Genomic DNA, 22763 nt, shown 5'->3' with positions numbered 1-22763 from the left:
GCTCCAAGCTGACAGGTTTTAATCAAAGTCACATGAGCTACTTATGGTACAAAATATCTGAATAATTTATTTGTTTGTTTTTTCCACACTGTATATTTTCATTAAATCCCTTCATAAAATAAATTATTAATTTTCAATTATATTTAGAAGTCAAAGGTTTCGGGTATCATATTATAGAAAGAGTTGAGTGGTAAGCGTGGACACCGCTTAGTAATTGAAAAATCCAAATCAGCGTGATCACCACGAGATAGCGTTATGGTGATTACCTTGACATATTCTATGTATTTAGAAAAATTTTGGACGATTTTTTTAATTTACTTGAGTTTGAACGCATGTATATGGTAAAACGTTACAAATATGGGTAAACAATATTCACGTGTTGTCATCAACGTATGATTTAAAATTGTCCTATACACTTGACAATCTCGGATGAAATTTGAGATTTTCAGTTTACATACAGATTTGATTTAGATGATAAAACATGAGTAAATAGGCGAATTAAACAACTTTTGATTATGATTTATCAATTAATCTCAAAATCCAACCATAAAACAAAGAACCTTCCAGCTATAAAAACAGTACCCAACCTCACTGTTCGAATTTGATATTTCATCTTACGATTCCCCTATAAATATCAATCAAACATATCACGGAAAGTTACTGAATCATTAATGATCGAATTTTTTTTATCAAATTTTCACTCGTTTTTGTATGTGAGTGTTCGATTCATAAAAAAAATAAAAACCCGGCATTTTATCGATGCTTCAAACAAAATCTGAAAACTATCACTATCGCTTAGTTTAAAGCTCGCCACTCGCGCAGCGCAGCGGTCGCAGAAGAGTTGGTTAGATACTTCAATTAATAGAAGAGATATTAATAAAGCTACAAAAATTAAATACCCAAAAAAGTGTTTTAGAAAAAAATATTAGACTGTTTCAACAAAATGTTTTCTTTAAACATCTGATCAAAATAAATTCAGAGCTATATTTTTGACTGATATAACATTTGTCTTAGTGTTTATTGTTGATACCCGAAATTTTCAACTTTCAAACAGAATAGTGATATCAAAGAAAATCTTTTCAATCACATCAAAATAATCGAAAGAGAGAGTGATTAAAGAGAAACTGTCACTTGCTTATACGCCCTAATGAAAAATCAACCGAGAGTTGTCTACACGCTGCCAAAAAAAACCCAACGGTTGACTTAAATTCACCTAACATGAAGTAATCACACAGACTAACAGACAGGACACTCAAATTAGATTCTTCAATCATTTTAACGGTCATTTCGAATATTTCTTTAGTTGGGACAGTACTCGCATATGGCATGATGGCGCCATATTACCCTATCAAAAACATCCTGTCTGTCATCTAGACTGTGGTTATTTTTTTCATTTACCAACAAAGTTGCCATTCATACAGAATTACCTGTAGTGTATTGATTTGTATACGTCCATGCGAATTTCATGCAGGATACAGATTTAATACATATTGCCAAAACTATACACATAATTGTGCCTACTTCTCAACCTTCAACGCAATACAAAATCGAACCCGTTTTGATACAATATCTACTTACTTGTGGTCTGCTGCCTCTTAATTTCGAGTGAAAATAACCAACACAATCAAAAATAGTCTAGATGAACAACGTTGAGAAAAATATATGGTTACCTTCCAACATCGTTAAAAAATGTTAAATATATTATCAACGTGATCCAATAATTTATTGTGACGAATCATTTTCAAATATTATGATGAAATCAGGCATCCCTGTAAGCAGCTGATCGGTGTTGACAAACGAGGGGGAACCAACTAGTAAAAAAACTTTTACATAACACAAGGGGTGTATCGATAGAAAATAGTTCGCGCAGTACAATATAGGTGGAACTAGTGCATCGCGAAAAATTATTTTTATAAGAATTTACTCATACTGTCATGTCTGTTAGTCTGTGGTAATCAAGCATGTTTTTAATTGTTGGGTGAAAAGTACTGTATCGGTTGAGTAGTTTTCACTCAACAGTGTAGTTTACTTCAATAAGTTGCTGTTGGGTGAAAAAATTTTGTGTGTTGCATTGCAGAAACTATCGGTCAGATTTGAAGTGAGTGAAATTATTTTGTAAAATTGCTGGTTTTGGGAGAATAATTCAATGATTGTCATCAATCGCAGTGTGAGTAGCTTTGTATAATTTCTTTTTAAAATAATAACTACACCGCAATATCATTTCAGGCGATGTAAGATATTGAGATGCGTTCGATCGCTCAACGGTGCAGTTCCAGCAGCTGAATAGAACAGCGTTGGTAGTTCAATGATATAGTTACATTGTTGAAATATGTAAAAAGATTAATATTAAATAAATAAAGTAATCATAGTTGACTTTATTGTTTGCGTTTTATTTTTCAAACCATCGAACGAAAACTGAAATCAAATTATCCAAGTTGATTTTTATATCGCTTGCGTAGTTTCTACCTAATCAGTACTATTGATGCTTTTACTCAAAAATAAGTAAAACCCATTTTACCCAAAATTGGCTTCCTGCACACAACCCCTCTATTGAGTGAAAAGTACTTAAAATTAGATAATTTTTTGGCAGCGTGTAGTCCTGTCCTAGGAACAATATATCGAAATTTTGCACCGTTGTATTATACCAGTTCACGAATTTGGGACAACCCTGTGCAGTCAACGATGACAGCTCTTTTCCTTTCGTTTCTCTCTCTATCTTTCATCGTCTTTCCGATCCGACCAGCATCCATCAAAACACGAACACACATTTACAGCAGCACCGCGGAGTTCTGTCTTTTTTCAATTTTGGTTTCTCAAAAATGGCATCAATTCGTTGAACCGACGGTAGATAATCGACAGTGAAGAATTTGACGACGGTCAAGTGTGATTTTTAGTAGTGAGCAAGAGATTTCGCAAAAACTTCAGTGCACTGTCGCATGGCTCGGCAGTGTAGGGACTTCTTTATGTGCTAAAAAGGTTTCACATCATTCCACCCGGGGGCGTGGAATTTGCGTAATTTGTGGTCCGAATTCACGTCCGAAGATAACAAATACGAATCCCGTCACCGTGAAAGTGTGCACGAAGATCTAACAAGCAAATTACCAGTTAAAATTCGAACCAGCCTGCTGCTAGCGAATGGATTGATCCGGCAGTGCCAAGAAGAAGGCGAAGGAAAAAAAGCTGATTTTTATCGATCGCTCGAGTTTTGTTTTCTTATTCTTTTGGGAGTGCAGCAGCACCTGCCAGATTTGCAACGGTGTGGACCATTGAGAAATCGGTGCTCTAGCCAGTGCCGCTGGGGTTGTGAGCCCCGTGTCAAACGATAGATCGGGCGCGAGTGTAAACATTCTGCAGTATAATACGAGAGTCTAGAGTCGAAAAAAAATCTATCAATCGCACAAGTGGGGCATTATTTCGGTGTGTATGCAAATTGTGTCATGTAGTGAGGTGCTTCGGTAGCATGTGCTTCGAAAAATTGATATAAGTTCCCAATGCCAGTCTGGTCATTTGAAGAAAGGTACACAGAAGTAGACCTCTGGATGTAAATCGCAGATTTCCGGCTGAGAAATTCAAGTCGAAGTCTGATTTTGACGATATTTCCGAATACGGAACAGGCAGCGGTTCATACGCGTATGCAAACAGGTAAGCATCCTGCTTTTCTCTCAATTAAATACTGATAGACAGAGAGGAAAAAAAAAATAACAACCGAGAAAAGCAACAATTTTCAATTAGAGGTGCCCCTGGAAAGTAATTAATGTACATGCGTAAGAAAAAAAAAACTCGGATGTAGAAATTTTGATGGTATCTGCAATTGGGAAAAAAGAAGAGCCCAATTATCGGATCGATTGCGCTTCCCCATCATTGGGGGTTTTGAAAATGAAGCAATCGGGGTCTGAGAGCTTCTTAGCTTTCATGACTTTCCGGGGTGACCGGGAAAAACCCCTCATATACTCATGGCAGCGGCAGTAGAGAATTGGAGCTAGAAACGAAGAACTCGGGATACGGGGATCTCTCAGCGAGGACCATGAAATTTGGAACTGAAAGCCTGAAACTCATCGTACGAATATAGATGATTGAAACTTGGTAAAGATCAAACATTGAATATCTTTGAGTTCGAAGCCCGAAAGCGGAGAACTTCGTGAAGCCGGTTTTACAAAATGTAAAATCAAGCACTTCGACCTTGATACTCCACATTCGCGTTCGAGAATGCAGAACGCGGAACTTTCAATTTAGAGTTTCGAACGCAACTCTCGAAACATGAAACCTAAAGCAGATCAAAAATTTGACACATTTGAAAATTTTTGCTGCTCCGATCGAAAACCACTTGGATACTAATGGATGATAAATTCTGCTTCACCCGCTTTATAGATCAAACTTGCTGCTATCTGACTACTAATTATTTTGATCGATTCAGATGGCTCTAACCGCAATACGCTTCTCTTTTGTATTTTATTTCTTGGACAGAATTGATTGCCTTGATTCGTTTCTGGGCTCAAAATGGCAAAACTTATTTTTGGTCCAAGAGTTTAAGTATCGATCATTGCAAGCTACGACGACGAAATGTTCAACATGAAGATTGATTATGGGTAGCTTCCCAAACAAATATTCCATAAAGCCATTGGCCGAGTTGGTCCCTAGCAAGTTTAATTTTTTTATTGATGAATTCAGAAAAAAAAACTAATGATCAGGTACTGTATTTGCAACTGCGGACCAAAATTCAGATTTCTAAGTCAAGACCCTGGGTTTACAAATGTTCAAGCATGTATACGGTACAGTGTATTCTTCAGTACATCAAAGCATTGTAACGTTTTGATTTGATATGACTAAGAAACATTGGGCAGTTTTCAGACAGCAGTTAAAGAAGAGTGGAAATTTAAATCGGTACGCGACAGAGATAAAGTGATGGTAGAACAAAATGGCCAATTGGGTTATACAACAGAGTGTTCAAAGCATGATTGCGCACGGTAAAAGCTGTCCAAAAGGCTATAGATTGTCCAAATCCGTCCATTTTTAACGGAAATATCGATATTTTTGTGTAACCGACTTTTCGTTTTATTCCAGTAGTAGGAGTTTTGAGCAATGTACGACAAAACAAAACGTGAAACATGATTTGTTATACTGCAACATAAAATTATTTCTAAGTACCAAAAACACTGTGTACAGCATCCTTTTTTCGTGACATTTCGCCTCGGACCGATTTTAGCACGGTTCATTTTGGCAACATAATCGTTCAAATATGACATATGTAAGCCAGATGATGGCAGTTGAAAGCAATTCCATAATTATATCGATTTCAACTACTTACAGCAAAAAATGCTGGAAGAACATAACACCCATATACCATTCGAATCAGTTCGTCGAGATCAGCAAATGCGTGTGTGACAAATAATTTCACTCAATTTTCTCGGCGATGACTCAATCGTTTTCTACAAACTCAGATTCATATGAAAAGTCGTGTGCTCCCAAACAAGGTTCCTGAATTACGTTTGAATCAGACTTCTGATTGCGGAACTACAGGATGATATGTGTAACGAAATTAAAATAGTGCAACTCATTTTTCTCGTAGATACCTGAACTGATCTAAGATTCAAATGAAATCTAAAAACCATCTAAGATTCAAATGAAAAGTTTTGAGATCCTATAAACATAAATGTACCCAAAAATTTAATACGCACTACGATTTTTCAAAGATGTCTACATAGATTTTCAATCCAGAATCAGAACTAATTGGCTCAAGTGGCACGTTTTCCTAGTTATTCGAAGAATTGTGCCTCAATCGTTGTCTTCAGAAAGGTCAAATCGAATTTCAAAAATAAAATTTTCAAATTAATGGATCTCACACACAAAATTATTGAGTTTTATCAGATTCTGACTTTCGATTCTGGAATAACAGAGTGATGAGTCTTTAAAATTCAAACCGAGATTCTATGACAATCCCAAAAAGCTTCAAAGTTGGAGTCAAAACTATTGCAATTTATTTGCCATATTAATGTATGGTCATACCAATCGTTTCGGGTTATGTTGGTTCCTTAATACTGGCTTTGGAAGCAACGTAAATAACCTTGAACTCTAAAGTGGAAATGGAATGTTGAATTGATTGTCACACGTTTAGATTCAAATTCGATCTGATTTGCAGTTTCATCATTACAGGGTAACGAGTGATGTGAGTGATTAAAATTTTAAATTACCGCTTAAAACGACGGTCATTAAAAAATACTGTCTTGAGAACTAAAACACCGAAGAATATTCATCTATCATCTCACTGCTAGGTGGATTAAGCACGTTTTTATATGTACAGGGTGGGTCTTTCAAAGTGGAACCGCGTTGGAAGCGTCATTCCAAAACAATTTTACCATGGAACAGTGCACACCAAAAGAACGCGCTGAAATTGTTCAACTTTTCATTGAAAAATCATCTTGTCAGACGAGGCACAATTCACGTTAAATGGATGCGTTAATAAGCAAAATGGTCAATTAATTACGGAACAGCCTCTACACGACCAAAAGGTTACAGTTTAGTGTGGTGTTTGTGCGAATATTAGAATTGGTCATTTTTTTTCCAAGACGATGATGGAGCAACAAAAACTTGTTATCAAACCATGATAAATGATTTCAACAGGACGGTGCAACATGCCATACAGCTCGACTAACAATCGATTTGTTACGACCATTGTTCCCCAGCCGAGTCACGTCGAAAAATGGTGATTTTGCCTCTCCCCCGAGATGACCCGATTTGACGCCATCAGACTTTTTTTGTGGAGCTATTTGAAATCTAAGGTATAAGCCAAGAACCATAGCTCAACTCAAAGACAACATACGACGCGGAATCGCCGCCATTTCGATCGATACATTGGCCAAAACGATGGAAAACACCGAAAAAAGGGCACATTTTGTGCTCAAGGCCAAAGATGGATATTTACGCGATATCATTATCAAAGAACTGCTGTAACATTGAAACAAAATAAATTATAATCTGAATGAAAATATTTTTTTTTTCAAATAGGGTAAAGGCTCTCTATTTTACCTCATTTGTGAGGACGTTACCTTAAAAGCCTGATTTAGCCACTAAAATCACTATGATTTTGTCATATTTCTGCTTAATTCGCTTTGCTCTACATTGAAGATTGATTCATATTGCTTGGAAATTAAAATAATATTTAAAAAATCAGCTAAAATCACTTCTGAAATGTACACCACTCTGCTCCTAATTTCATCTCAAAGGATTTTTATTCATCCTATCGTTGGTCCTTTATTCATCTGGCGACAGCAATCAAAACGAAACATTGCACTATTAGACTCTCAGGTTCAAAATGTCAGAATTCTTCCTAAAAGGGCCTAATGCCAACTATAAGATAACACACGATATTTTTAGAATCGGTTTTAAATCAACGTTCGACGTTTCAACATTTTTGGGTCGTTTTCGTTACTTTTCATTTTAAACTTTAAATTTTACTATGCAGTTAATTTGGTAAACTTAAAAAAACAACAACAACAAAAAGAATTGTTACTTTATAGCAGTGGCGTCTCGTCCTCATGTGCATCTCGTGCACTGCACAACCGGTAAAATTCAATGAAATTGTTTTTTAGATTCTCAATTGATTCGATGAAAGCAGATCGGATGGTACCGAATATTAAATTATGAGCGATTTTATCCACAGCAATTCCACAAAATTTCAAGTATCTCTCGTCACTGTGTTAGTGTTTTTTTTTCCATGGACATGAGTAACTGCACAGATTCATGAAAAGAAGGAATTACTCAGCTCAGCTCTAAGTTTGCTTTCATACCACATAAACAGTGCACAACCGGTAAATGTCGTCACGAGACGCCACTGCTTTATAGGCATTAGCCCTTCTAGACCCAAGTAACAATTTTTGTTACGCTAGCTTGTTTGTGACTAGTTTGCAACCAGATATTTGAGTGATTGTTACTAACATCTAACCACTTGCATGACTCAAAAAGCGCAGTTTCTACTAGTTGTTAAGTCGGCTAAAAATAAGTTGTCGTTACGTTGTAATGCCATCCTGAAATAACTTATCTTTTCATAACTTGAAAATAACTTGTTTTCAAGTAAACTCGTTGAAACTTAGTCACCATCGACATTATAAACATTGAATGAATCCAGAATACTTTTCTACCATCAATAAAAAAGCAGAAGAGTACTTGAAATCACAAACTTGATACAAGGTACAAATTTCACAACGATTTCAAAACTGTCGAGTGGAATTCAATTGTACTTAACTGATTTTTATGCGCCTTCAATCAAAATCTGTTTATAAAGATATAAAAAATAAACAACAAACTAACGCTATGTTAAGAATGCTCAAAATTATTCCAAGTGGAGTGATTTCTCATCATTTCAAATTCATATATCATGAGAACTATAATATTATCACATTCGATGTTCAATCCCTATATTATTTTCTTCGTGTTTATGACAGTGTATAGAACAAAAATGACTATTCTGCCATTCACAATTTTCGGCAAAAAGTAGTTGTGAAAAAAGTAATATCCTGCTTTTATTTATGTTTCATACACTTCTTGACACTCCATATTGTGTTCGCCATATTCAAGCCAACAAAGGTTGTTTTGTTTGCATTTTCGTTATCATAACGTTGGTAAAACCTATCGATAACTATCTGAATCAATGAAGAAATTGAATGATTTGATCTCATAATATCTAAGTTATTACTACATCAATTCACATAGTAACGATTTTCATATATGCTTACGTATTTATAATGGTTTCGCAACCTTTTTTCAACTAGTAGCTAAAACCAAAACTGTGATTAAATATATGTTAGAATCAAGTAGCGATAACTTACAAATGATAGCTAGTTCAATGTTTATGTTATAAAGAAACACTGCTGTCACCTTGTTTTAACCAGCATAACATAAAAAAACATGTTCGTGTTCTTGTTGCAACATAGTTGGGCTAAGTGGTATCAGAACTAGTTACGGGTTGCCAATATTGGAGTCAAATAAACTTATTTTCAACTAGTAGCTAGAAATAAAGTTGTGATTAAAGATATGTTTGGATTAAGTTACGATAGCTTATAATTTATAATTAATTCCAGATGACAAAAAGATGTGGTGATTTGAAACCCAAATAACTATTTCGTAACAGGTTATGTTATGAAGAAACATATTGCTGTCACCTTGTTTTAACCAGTATAACATAAAAAACATATTCGTGCTCTTGTTGCAACATAGTTTGGACTTAGTCGCATCAGAACTAGTTGCGGATTGCTACTTGGGGAGATGCCATTTATACAGATTTATCTGCATTGTATAGATTTTTGCGTTCGCATACTGGTTTAAATCAGAGTACAGATTTTTGTAACATTATGAGAAAACTTGGCAACTTTGCGAAACCAAATAAGATGAAAACAAAGCGCAATCAAGCGAACTAAGTGAAAAACTTTGATCTTATATTTTGAAGACTTATTGCTTGTCGGATAATTTTGGAAGTTTTTAATCGTTAATTAACCAAGAAGCAAGTGAACATTACTAATTATGAAGCCATCCAGCATTGATTAATAGTGTAATTGAGTGATCATATGTTGAGACGCATCGATTAGTAGATATTCAAAAAACATGACAAACTGTAGATCTTGAGACGAAAATGTGTCCTAAATTGAAAAGTGAGTTTGTTTCAAATGAGAAAAAACGATCACCGAAGAAATTTAAAACCATTTCCTACAATAGAAAAATGTGATAGTAGCTTAAATAATCATTTTAAAACATTTCACAATTTGGTTCAGGTACGTTGTAAGATATTATTTATGTTCAAAGTAATGAGGTGAAGGAATGAGATGGAAATAAGAGCTCAGATGAAATAGGGAGCCGTTATCCTATTTGGTCAGAAACAAATGCTTCCGCTTTAAGTGGACCAACTTGTATACAAAACAACAACATTACAATGTAATAACAAATAGACCAAACCGTATACTTACCTTACCTAACAGCTATAGGCCTGGGGTGCCCTTTGCTGTATCAAACATACGTTTCCACATAACTCGGTCCATGGCTGCTCGTCGCCAGCCACTCAAGGTACGGATGCTCCTGAGATCACCCTCCACTTGATCGATCCACCTTGCTCGCTGCGCTTCTCTTATTCTTGTACCAGTCGGATTAGATTCAAGAACCATTTTCACTGGGCTGTCGTCCAATATCCTTATGACATGCCCAGCCCATCGTAGACGTCCGATTTTAGCTGTCCGTACGATAGGTGGTTCTCCTAGCAGCTGTTGCAATTCGTGATTCATACGCCGTCTCCACGTTCCGTCCTCCATCTGCACTCCGCCATAGCTGATCCTCAGTACTTTTCTTTCGAAAACACTAAAGGGCGCGTTGGTCCTCTGTCAACATAGTCCAGGTCTCGTGACCATAGAGAACAACCGGTTTAACGAGCGTTTTGTAGATGGTCAATTTCGTGCGTTGGCGTACTTTTTTCTACCGAAGGGTTTTTCTGAGTCCAAAGTACGCATGATTCCCTGCCAAAATACGTCTATGAATTTCTCTGCTGGTGTCATTATCGGCGATCACCAGTGAGCCCAAATACACGAACTCGTCAACCACCTCGATATCGTCACCGTCTATCAATATTCGTGGTGGGAGGCATTGTGTTTCTTCTCTAGAGCCTCTTCCTCTCATGTATTTTGTTTTCGACGCATTTATGGCCAGTCCGATACGCCTAACTTCAGCTTTCAGTTCGATGTAGGTTTCCGTCATCTTCTCAAGGTTACGTGTCACAATATCAACATCGTCAGCGAAGCCAAAAAGTTGTACGGACTTTCGGAAGATCGTGCCACTCGTGTCGATCCTCGCTCTTCGAATAACACCTTCCAGGGAAATATTGAACAAGATACAAGAAAGTCCATCACCTTGCCGTAGCCCCCTCCGAGATTCGAAGGGACTCGAGAGCGTCCCAGATATTCGGACGTAGCACATCACTCTATCCATCGTTGCTTTGACCAATCGCGTCAGTTTATCCGGGAAACCGTATTCGGGCATTATCTGCCATAGCTGTTTTCGATCGATTGTGTCATATGCCGCTTTGAAGTCAATGAATAGGTGATGCGTTGGTACGTTGTATTCACGACACTTCTGGAGTACTTGTCTTATCGCGAATATGTGATCCGTAGTGGCGCGGGCTCCAGTAAATCCCGCTTGGTACGGCCCTACGAATTCCTTAGCTATTGGGGATGGACGATGGCAAAGGATTTGGGAGAATACCTTGTAGGCGGCGTTCAGCAATGTGATTGCGCGGTAATTGCAACAGTCTAGCTTATCGCCCTTTTTGTTGTTTTTGTTGTGCCTCTCCTCCATGTTTGAGCAGCTCGCCTGGCAACTGGTCATTTCCCGCGGCTTTGTTGTTCCTCAGCTTGCCGATCTCCTCACTTATCTCCGACAGATCAGAGGCTGGGAATCTGTCGTCGGCTGAGCGTGCACCCAGATTGATTCATGTACCGTTCTCTGTATCTTGTGCTTCGCCATTTAGATGCTCGTTCGTTCGTGAGAAGATTACCACTGGTATCTCTGCACATTTCGGCCTGTGACGTGTAGCCTCTACGTGAGCGGTTCACCTTCTCATAGAACTTCCGTGTGTCATTTTCGCGGTACAGCTGTTCCATCGCTTCGCGATCTTGGTCTTCCTGGTGGCGCTTTTTCTTCCGGAAAACCGTGTTCTGTCTGTTGTCTGTCGTGTTCTGAACGTTGGTTGTGCCACAGCTCTGGTAGAAGGTAGCCGCTCGATGTCCACTTTTCCACACCTTCTGTCCCGTCCAACAAAGTTCCTGCAGTACTACGACATCGAAGCCGCGGATTTGAAGCTCGTCATACAGCATTCGGTCGTATCCTGGGAAGCCAAGCGATTTGCAGTTCCATGTGCCAAGCTTCCAATCGTAGTCCTTTGTTCGTTGCGTAGGTCTTTGCCGATTATTCCGAGTCGTATTTCTTTCTTGATCGTACGTAACATGTGTTTTCCGGGCGGCTTGTTAGGCCTGCACCAACCTCCTGTCTCGCCAGAGGGCCATCGTGTCATCACTGTTTAGAGTCCCACACTGACACAAAGACGGTAATCAGCCGCCCCAACATGGGGAACAGACGCTCGGGTAGGTTCGCTCTCTGTAAAGAGAAGGCAAGCCCCCCCCCCCCCCCCCCCCCACCTTCCCTGTCAGCATACGACCAAGGTCCCACCGGGGTTGGTTACCCGATCTTTCCTATGGTTACTCGTACCCCAACCGGAACCACGAGGGGATAGGGATAGGAGTTACTGGACAAGAGGCTAAGAACCACATTGGGGCCTGAATTGCGCATTGTCCAGTCGTTTACCAACCAGACCAAACCGTATGCTTGGATTTATTAAACGTTTCGCCTGTAATTCTTAAGACCCATGCACCATTAAATTGCTATCGAAAATAACACATGGATCAATAAGTCCCGAGACTAATGGCGTTTTTCATTGAAAAACACTGGTGGCGTGGATTGCTCTGGTTTTGCACTTTCGAGCAGAAATCGCAATGAAACACCGTCAGAATGTATTGAATTGTATTGAATTCGGTACAAATTTAGGTATATTCATTCGGGTTCATTTAGTATGGTTCTAGTAATTCTCAAAAGTGTACTTCAATTGTATAACAATTGCGATAATTGTAATTGTAATTCTTGCGATAAAATTTTCAATACCTTTGCATTGGTTTTTGCTGTATGTTAGCCAAATCATATTTTCGAATGTCGGTAAAATTTTTACTGACATTTTCCTATATTTTTACTTTTTCACTTCCGAAAATAAATCAAATTGATAGATATGATTCTCACCGAAGGAGTTCTTCATTATAATTAATAGATTCACTGAAAATTACCAAATCTTTTACTGAAACACTAATGACATTGTTACCTCCTAGTTTATTCAGTGGATGAAATCTAGAAACAAGACCTGACAACTGGCTTCTTATGTACGATTCAGACGATCCGGCTTCTTCCGTCACCGTCACCGGAACGTCAGCCTCCGTCATAATTAGTCAAATGAGTTTTCCCTTTGCCCATTCACACGATTCAGCAGAGATCTGGAACGTCAACGGCAAGCTCCGTCAACATTTCTCCGAAAGAATATTTGACGGACTGTGATTATCGAACACATGCACGATTCATATGATTACGGTATTGAGCTGACGTTTGTTATGTATGTATTCGGTGTCAAGATCCCACTCTCAAACAAAATATACCGCATAACACATGGATCAATAACAGTCCCGAGCCTAAGCAGAGATGGCGCTCGTAGTAAACCAGTAACCTCGTCTTTCTAGAGTACTAACCTTTGCTTGAAACGGGTCAAAATTTTAAGTCGATCCGACCAGAAACAGCTGTCTACTACTACTTTTTATATATTTTGAGATATATATCCGCAATTTATTCTCATCGGCAATGAAGTTGGTTATCCCTTTTGACTTGCAAGAAATTGCTAAGTTGCAATAGCAGTTCAATTTGAACTGCTTCGCTCGGGGAAATCGAGGACGAAAAAAGTTAAAAATTGTCTAATTCGCTTAAATTCGTCTTGAATATTTGAATACAAACCAATAACCTCTGTCTACACCATAATCCTCGTTCATCGTATCGAACGAGTATTTCCCAAATTCTTGATTTCTAACACGAACACCACGCACACAGCTCAAAGCGACGACGATCTCACAACCATGCCATGGTGCCATGCTTGACAAAAGTGATGGTATGCAAAATTTTTCTCGAAATCACAACGATGCTCTGAACGGTTCAAATTTCGAAGTCACACTTTTCGGGACGGTCACCGTTGCGTTATCTCTCAGCACGAAGAACCCGAAGAATGCGTGTCACGTCCGTCGCCCGACGTGTCACCACTCAACTATTGTCACCTCGTTGATGCATCGCACCAATCAAGACATTACGTGCGTGTGATTCTCTCGTATTACGTTTAATCCTTCCTAAAACAAAACGATCGCGGAACGATTTTGACCACACACATTTCCGCAAATAATTCTGCTAGAAAAAATCTCTGCATATTTTTTCGAGAGCGCGATCGTGATCGTGTAATAAAAACACCCGTTCGGGTACACGGGATCTAGGGTACACGGTTAAATCTAGTGCTCCGTGTGTGTTTGTGTGTGTGTGTGTTAGAGATTATAACGCAATTTCAATTAATTTGTTTTGTCTCATCTGTTCTTTTTTTCCTTTTCTTCCTCTTTCTTTCTTTCTTTTTTTCTGCTTCCTGCACATGTGTGTCTATTACTTCAGATACTTAAGAGCTCACCTCTCGATCCTCAATCACCGCACACCGCCGAAGATCAACGGAGGAAAGCATCCATCCATCCATCGGTTCGAGTTGGTTCATTCAAGAAATTTTGTATTTTTGCGCATTCATTGAGCAAGCGCTGCTACATGCGGCTACCTTAATTACCGCACCTTTCCCGCGTACGGGCAAACGGCATGTAGGCAGAAGGCTAGGCCACACTCGATCGGACAGGTTGTTCAGCAAAGACAACAAGCGAACCGAAAAGTAACAACAACAACAAAAAATCGATTCAGAAACTAAAAGCAAAAAAAAGGTAAAATCAGCACAGAAAGTGAACCGGTTCTTTTTATTTCCACTATTCTGCGGTGATTGTCGGATTGCAAGGTGTACCTGCTAGGTGCTAGACTAGTCCCTGTTTAATGGTACGGTCTATCTCCAATAACCGAAAAGTAGTGACCGTAGTTTAGGAAAAACTCCCTGAAGTCGATTTCCGGATGGGACATCAACGAGGCTCCAAGAAACGAAGAAAAAATGTATGTAGAGAAAATTCTGTTTGCAAGGGAAGATTGGTGAAATGTTTGTCAAAATGTGGATTTACAATTTTCTAATGATTTTTCGTGTGTGTTTTAATCCAAGTGAAATTTGAGTGAACTTTTCGTTGTTTACAATTTGGTGTTAACAATTTAACAATTTAACTCTTGCAGACAAGCTTAATTTGAACTGTGAGTCAAAACTAAAAACATGAAGAAAAAGTACGGGTGTGTAACGTCAGAGACATAACTGGATGTCGTGAATACGAATAAAACTGACACTCTTTCTTTATACTTTCGAATATCTATTAGTTGATCGATTGTGTGCATTGTGCAAACTTTCCTCTTTTTCACTACTAGAATTTGAAACGATACTTCTAAACTAAAGTACAGATACATTCTGACACACAATTAAATATTACGAAATAACCAGTATGACAAAATAATGGTGGTTCTTAAAGGAACCTTTCATACATGGCTTCTAAGTCGATGCTTTGGATTTTATATAGCAAATCAGCAGAAAGGTCTACTACAAACTACAAGTGGTTGAAAATGGGCCGTATACAGTATAGTGAAGAAAATTTCGCATAATTCTTTGGGTATACAATTATTGTTCTAAATAGAACTATACAGAATATTTATGTCAATCATTTCATTTCGGATTTAAATATTTCAGTGAAAAAATGTTTTCTATATGGGGGTGCAAATTAGAAACTCAAGAAAAATACACGTAGAAATTGTTCATTGAAATGTTGATTAATAGTGTCCAGTGTCCAGTGTCCTATTTTAACTACAAAATATCTCCGGTATACCGGATTTCCCTGCCATAGTCGACGGTTTTAAAGGAGTAAGCAATATATCAAAGGGAAAGCAGCGCTCTGATTGGTCAATCGATGCAAAAGCGAAGCTATCGGAAGCACGCGAAACTATAAATATAAGCAAATTTATAGCTAACGTTTCAGTCCTACACGTAGCTTGATAGAGGTAGGTTGTTGCTAGACAGCTAGGCAAAAAGTGCCATAAAACGATTTGAAGCTTTAATTGGTATGCTCTGATATTGTGTCATGCAAGTTCGGATGAAATTCCATGTCATGTCGTTTTGCCTGAGAAATTGACAACTACTGCAGGGTAAATTTTGAGTGTATAAGATTAATTTCTAATTCATATAAGATGAACTCGATTGATAATGAGAAAAAGTTTATCGCTTCAACCAAAATCGCAGAATGGTAGTAATGGTAGAGAAACGCTATAAAAATAACTGCTTGCATACCAAACTTGAACACAAGCTTGACAAAGAGAAGCTTAAATATCGATATCCGTATCGCAAGCATGAACATACAACCATATAATTACATATATTTGGGCTATTGGTGTAATTTCGTCGGCCATAAAACAAATACATATCACGACAAATAGAGTCTATATTCTACGTTCGCGGGTTCGGTGTTGGTTCCTAATAAAGATCAATCTAAGCAGACTCTCGTGCATTTGCGGATTCAAAAGTGTGACGGTTAATTGAAAATGTCGATCATTAGAAATTTTGGTATCATTGTTCCACATCAATGGCTCGAACAACCCCATGGGGCTGATCCTTGTTGTTTTTTATTTATTTTTAGGGTTTTTTCACGCTGTTGAAAATTTAATCACGAATTCCTAATCATATTACCGATAGCTTGTAGAAAAAAGGCGGGTGGGTAATGTCAGAGACATAACTGGATGTCGTGAATACGAAAACAACTGACATGTTCCTAAACACTTCCGAATATCAATTAGTTGATCAATTGTATGGAATTGTATGTAGAATTTGAAACGATGCACCTAAACTAAAGTACAAATTAGTTACATTTAACATTCTGAAACACAAATATTATGAAATAACCAGTATAGTTCTTTCAAAAACTTATCACTCTCTCAGAGGGTAAATTTTGAAAAGGCACCCCATAGTAAAATAAGTCGTTTTCAGGACAAAAGAACCGATTTGAAGAATTCTGGAATTAGGACCTGGACCTGAGCTCAAGAACTATATTCAGAACTTAGAACAGACACAGAATTCAGTTGGATTTTAGTTGACTACAATTTCGAAACTGAAATCACTTCCGGAATCTTTTTCCAGAATCCAGTTCAGCACGCAGGCTCTGAATGCTAAACCCATATTCCGGAACTAAGCTCAGAAGCTTGAAAACGATTTCTCGCCACGACTACCAAAATGGGTTGCATCGAGTACAGTAAAATGTCACATAATTCATTGGAAGTATTATTTTTTTTTTTTTTATTCAATAATATAATATAATATTAAGGCACACTGCTTAAGCTCTAAGATGCCAAGGGTATCGAAGTATTATTATGATTCTAAAAAGAATCGAACAGAAGAATTCTGGAATAAGGAACTGGACCTGAGTTCAAGAACTAAATTTAGAACTAAGAGCAGACTCAGAGTCTGGAAAGCGAATGAAAGTCGATACCTGAGCGTTTGAGGTTTTAACCACGCAGAAGGTGCACTCTCTGTCGCTGCTGGTTGATGATATCGCTCCCTCGATGACCGGAAAGCAAATGATAAATCTTCCTCACGACGTCTGCTTCCATCCAACAAACAAGAAGAAATGATCGATTTTCGTTCACGGTTCCCCTTTTATACGCATTCAGATGAAGATATGTATCTGACTACCTCAAAATCGTCTTCCTGGCGCGAAAAAGCCAAGCAAACCTAAAGAGTGTTCCGCGTTGTTTTCAAAGTTTCAGAAAACTTCATTTTTGAGTTGTTTGTGGTTATCTCACACTGTTCAAAATAATATCCTAAATTCCTGATCATATTTTTGATGAAATGGCGAAAAAATTATGTTGCTGCCCTTAATACAAGTTGAGATATTCACGATTAAGTTCTGCCCATTATTCCATATATCTAATTTTTAGAAGGCACCCCATAGTAAAGTAAGTCGTATTCACGACAAAATGCAACAAAATGAAAAATAAGTTATTTGAAGATCAATTCCACTTTCGGTTAGTTTTTGACGAAAACTTTCGGTAAATATGAACGGCTGAAAGCAAAAATCAAATAAATTGAACTTAGTTGACTACAATTTCCATCCCCGTTTAAGTATTTTTAAATTCGAAAACCAGACACGGATAAAGCTTACTTCATTTAGAATTGGAACAAACTTTTGCTCATATTGTGGCGCTCTTGGTGAACGGATTCGGAAGTTCTTGGCGCCCACGTGTCGGGAATTTTGTCAGCTTCACGTATGATTTTTGACATTCCGCAAACCCATATTCCGGAACTAAGCTCAGAAGCTTGAAAACGATTTCTCGCCACGACTACCAAAATGGGTTGCATCGTGTACAGTAAAATGTCACATAATTCATTGGAAGTATTATTATGATTCTAAAAAGAATCGAACAGAAGAATTCTGGAATAAGGAACTGGACCTGAGTTCAAGAACTAAATTTAGAACTAAGAGCAGACTCAGAGTCTGGAAAGCGAATGAAAGTCGATACCTGAGCGTTTGAGGTTTTAACCACGCAGAAGGTGCACTCTCTGTCGCTGCTGGTTGATGATATCGCTCTCTCGATGACCGGAAAGCAAATGATAAATCTTCCTCACGACGTCTGCTTCCAACAAACAAGAAGAAATGATCGATTTTCGTTCACGGTTCCCCTTTTATACGCATTCAGATGAAAATATGTATCTGACTACCTCAAAATCGTCTTCCTTGCGCGAAAAAGCCAAGCAAACCTAAAGAGTGTTCCGCGTTGTTTTCAAAGTTTCAGAAAACTTCATTTTTGAGTTGTTTGTGGTTATCTCACACTGTTCAAAATAATATCCTAAATTCCTGATCATATTTTTGATGAAATGGCGAAAAAATTATGTTGCTGCCCTTAATACAAGTTGAGATATTCACGATTAAGTTCTGCCCATTATTCCATATATCTAATTTTTAAAAGGCACCCCATAGTAAAGTCAGTCGTATTCACGACAAAATGCAACAAAATGAAAAATAAGTTATTTGAAGATCAATTCCACTTCAAAGTGCAATTCTCGTAGCAGATATCAAGTAGTTATTGCATTATTCGACAAATACAAATGTTATAAAGTTGTAGTTGTGCCAACTTATTGCATTTGTGCGTGTACCTTGAATACTTGAAATATTACATGTTCAAAAATACAGGCCGTAATGTCAATGTCATAAACGTATTGACGTGAATAGCTTCATAACTAATAACAATATTATTCTTATAATCTTTTTAGTGATCTGTAAAAAATAGATATCCAGCCAGCGATTGGCACCAATAGAGAAGGTGACAAGCTATTATAAATACACTCTCCTACTCAGTGCTTGAGCGGAAAATAGGTATAGAGCGAGAAGACTAGTGTTTGATGAACAGAGAAGATGTTTGGATGTAAGGTACCGGTCGTAAGACGGCCAGGATGTAGACCATGTTCGATGTACGTTCTATCATACCAAACCGTGTTTTAGAGCCTTTGTCTATCACAAGGCTTAGGGTGGCGAGATTGGTAGCGCGTATGCACGAAAATGCATAAGAACGCAGATCGCTATTTACAAAATATCAAACGTTTCAAAGAGCCACCAAATATTTTCTTAACAACAATAGATAGCACTATTGTCATCGAATTCATCTTTAATTTTTTCTATACTAGTACTGAACGAATTCGTATCAACAGAAGCACAGGTTTTATCGCAACATTGCATTAGAAGTTGAAAATAAAGTAATTCATCGCTCTAAATACTTTCTCAAAACAATAAAATAAATCTTGGGTGCAAACCAATTTTTGTGTTTTATTGCATTTTTTCGCTTGAAGCAAAACCCATCTCAGTTCTGAGTTCAATTGTTGTCAAATGCATTTTGGTACAAGTCAATTTGTTCTGATTCCTATTGGGCTTAGACTGGCCCACATAGATTCAGTTTTGCTGCAATTTCGGTTAGTTTTTGACGAAAACTTTCGGTAAATATGAACGGCTGAAAGCAAAAATCAAATAAATTGAACTTAGTTTGAAAAAACCCGTTTAAGTATTTTTAAATTCGAAAACCAGACACGGATAAAGCTTACTTCATTTAGAATTGGAACAAACTTTTGCTCATATTGTGGCGCTCTTGGTGAACGGATTTGGAAGTTCTTGGCGCCCACGTGTCGGGTATTTTGTCAGCTTCACGTATGATTTTTGACATTCCGCAAATCGACTGTACTTTGTAAACAATCAACATGGAAGCCGAAAGAAGAGAAAAAATTGTGCACAGTTATTTGGAAAATCCATTGTGGTCTGCATATAGGCTAGCTAAACAGCTGAAATTGCCCAGAAATACCGTATGGCGCGTTATCAAACGGTATAAGGAAACATTGACGAAGATTCGGAAGCCTCAAGCAATCGACGGAGTGGAACTGTCGACCGGAAACTGCGTGTTAAGATTTTGAAGACGATTAATAGGAATCCTCATCTGTCGGACCGTGATTTGGCCAGAAAATTCGGTGCTGTCCATAGTACCTTGAGGAGAACCCGACTCCGGGAAGGAATCAAGTCGTATCGAGCTAGCAATCAGCCAAATCGGACCATAAAACAGAATAGTATGGTCAAAATTCGTGCTCGGAAACTATATGATCAGGTGCTGACCAAGTTCGACGGGTGTCTCCTGATTGGACGATGAAACCTATGCCAAGGCTGACTTTGGGCAAATCCCAGGTCGAAAATTTTACTTGACAACGGCTCGGGGGGATGTTCCAGCCAAATTTAAATTTGTTTTTGCCGACAAATTTGCAAGAAAATTTATGATTTGGCCGGGCATTTGCAGCTGCGGCAAAAAAACGAAAGTTTTCGTTACAAATAAGACAAATGACATCGGAACTATACCAAAAAGTGTCTCCCACAACGAATTTTGCCGTTCATTCGATCCCACGACCATGCCGTAATGTTTTGGCCAGATTTGGCAAGCTGTCATTACAGTAAAGTCATTCAAGAATGGTATGCAGAGAAAGGGGTTCAGTTTGTTCCGAAAAACCTGCACCCACCCAACTGCCCCCAGTTCCGCCGTATTGAGAAATACTAGGCAATCAAGAAGAGGAGACTCAAGGCAAAGGGAAAGGTTGTCAAAGACATCAATCAGATGACGACCTGGTGGAATAAGATAGCTAAAACGATGGACGAAGAAGGTGTGCGCCGCCTAATGAGCCGTGTTACAGGCAAACATTCGATAATTCATTCGAAACCGCGACGAATGATTTTATCCGTATTTTTTCTATGAAGTATGAAGAAAACGCTACATTTGTATAAAAAAAGATCTTGAATTCAATAATAAATAACTGAAATACAGGCAATTGTCATTGTTCCAATTCTATCTGAAGCAAGCTTTAAAACCATTGAGAGCAAAAACCGGACACGGATTTTTCAATACCAGAATTTCTTGTTTGCAAGAACCGTTATTTTGGACGAACAGTTAACTTTTTGTCGGGTTGTTGCAAAAAAAGATGTTTTTTAAAGGATTCTTAAATTGCAACATCCGTGTCCAATTTTTACTCTCAATGGTTTTATCCGGCTTTAAAAAAATATTGAATTCAGCCATTCACATAAGAATACTTTTGCCGTGTTTCAGCCTTTTTGTGTTTTTCAGAAATTATGTTAGTTTCTACTTCTAGTTGATCAAACTGATTAAAGTTGTGCGGTAAATTGAGATAACTACCGAATACGGTAAAAATACAACACGAAGTATAAAATCAAATTTCAACCCGGCGAACGACCACAGTTAGGTTAAAGTCGGGTCTAAATAAACGATATATAATAATATATCAATAATCAGATTACAACTATCGAGCTTCTGTAAGTTTGATAATCAATGACAATTAATTGTCAAACTACGATCACTTTTTAAATTTTTGCAACCATTCGTCATTCTCTAATTCAAAGTGATTAATACTAAAAATTACTGTCCCACTTTCGAATGGAGAACATTGATCAAGTTCGAAGATCTAATGGCTGTTACTTCCGGTTGCGGAGATATAATAATATAAATCACGTAAACGTCAAAACAAACATTTTTTCTTTCCGCTCGATTTTCTCAGAGATGACCGAAAGGATTTCAAAAAAAAAATTGGCTCGTTTGAAAGCTACTATTGCGTTATTGATCAAGTTCGAAGATCAAATGGCTGTCACATCTGGTGCCAGAGATAAAACGGTATAAGTGACGTAACCGACAAATCGTGTTGTTTTTTTATCGCTCAATTTTCTGACAGATGGCTGCGCTCATTTTAACCAGCTTATGCTCGTTTGGAAGCTACTATTGAATTGTGAATAAAAAAATAAACTACTTTCAAAATAATGCTGTCGTTGAAATGTTCTTTCAGTAAGTCGATTGTTTCGGCCGCAGTATGACAAGTGGCACCATCCTGTTGAACGGCGTGTGGATTATCTTTGCTACGCCAATTTTACTTGTTGACGGTATCCATTCAACCAGAAATGGGTCTCATCACTGAAGAAAATTTTGTGCTATAAACAGTTGTAATTGAGCACTGATTTTGAAAATAAATTTCTACTTTTTGAAAAATGATTAGTCGACCGTACAAATATTTTGCATTAATTATGATTTCGGCTTTAGCGATCTGTTAAAAAAGAACGGCTGTTATATACTGCCCGACGTTTCGACCACTGGTTATGGTCTTTTTCAAGGGAAACGAGAAACGATAAGATATTTCCCTTGATAAAGACCATAACCCGTGGTCGAAACGTCGGGCAGTATATAACAGCCGTTCTTTTTTAGTTAACCTGATGATTCTACGATTATGATTTGCCATGATCATGATGATTTGTCGATAATTCTGAGTGGAGACATCACTTTACACTGTCAAAACAACTTTCAGACAATAGAGTAACAAACCTCCTAAAAACATCCGTTATACCTTATGATAAAAAAAGAACCGGATTTTTTTTTTAAATTCCCGCGCTTGTCCAATCGGTTAACTTTTA

The 22763-nt window shown here is 37.8% G+C and overlaps 1 protein-coding gene across 2 annotated transcripts in view; it reads left to right on the top strand.

Annotated features, from left to right (window-relative positions):
• The first annotated feature begins 2738 nt into the window (after positions 1–2738).
• LOC131425568 (leucine-rich repeat flightless-interacting protein 2) overlaps positions 2739–22763 on the top strand; it is a 119708-nt gene continuing 99683 nt past the window's right edge. Inside the window, exon 1 of one of the 2 annotated variants that reach the window (XM_058587554.1) lies at positions 2739–3642. The gene's annotated coding sequence lies outside the window, so the exon portion shown is untranslated. Of the gene's footprint in view, positions 3643–14650; positions 14800–22763 lie in introns of those variants that run through there. The other variant, XM_058587555.1, reaches the window with a different exon arrangement.

The sequence above is a fragment of the Malaya genurostris genome, chromosome 1 (assembly GCF_030247185.1).
Source record: "Malaya genurostris strain Urasoe2022 chromosome 1, Malgen_1.1, whole genome shotgun sequence".
NCBI classification, from domain to species: Eukaryota; Metazoa; Arthropoda; class Insecta; order Diptera; family Culicidae; genus Malaya; species Malaya genurostris.
Note: the sequence above shows the minus strand (reverse complement) of the source record. Positions and strands in the feature narration are given on the sequence as shown.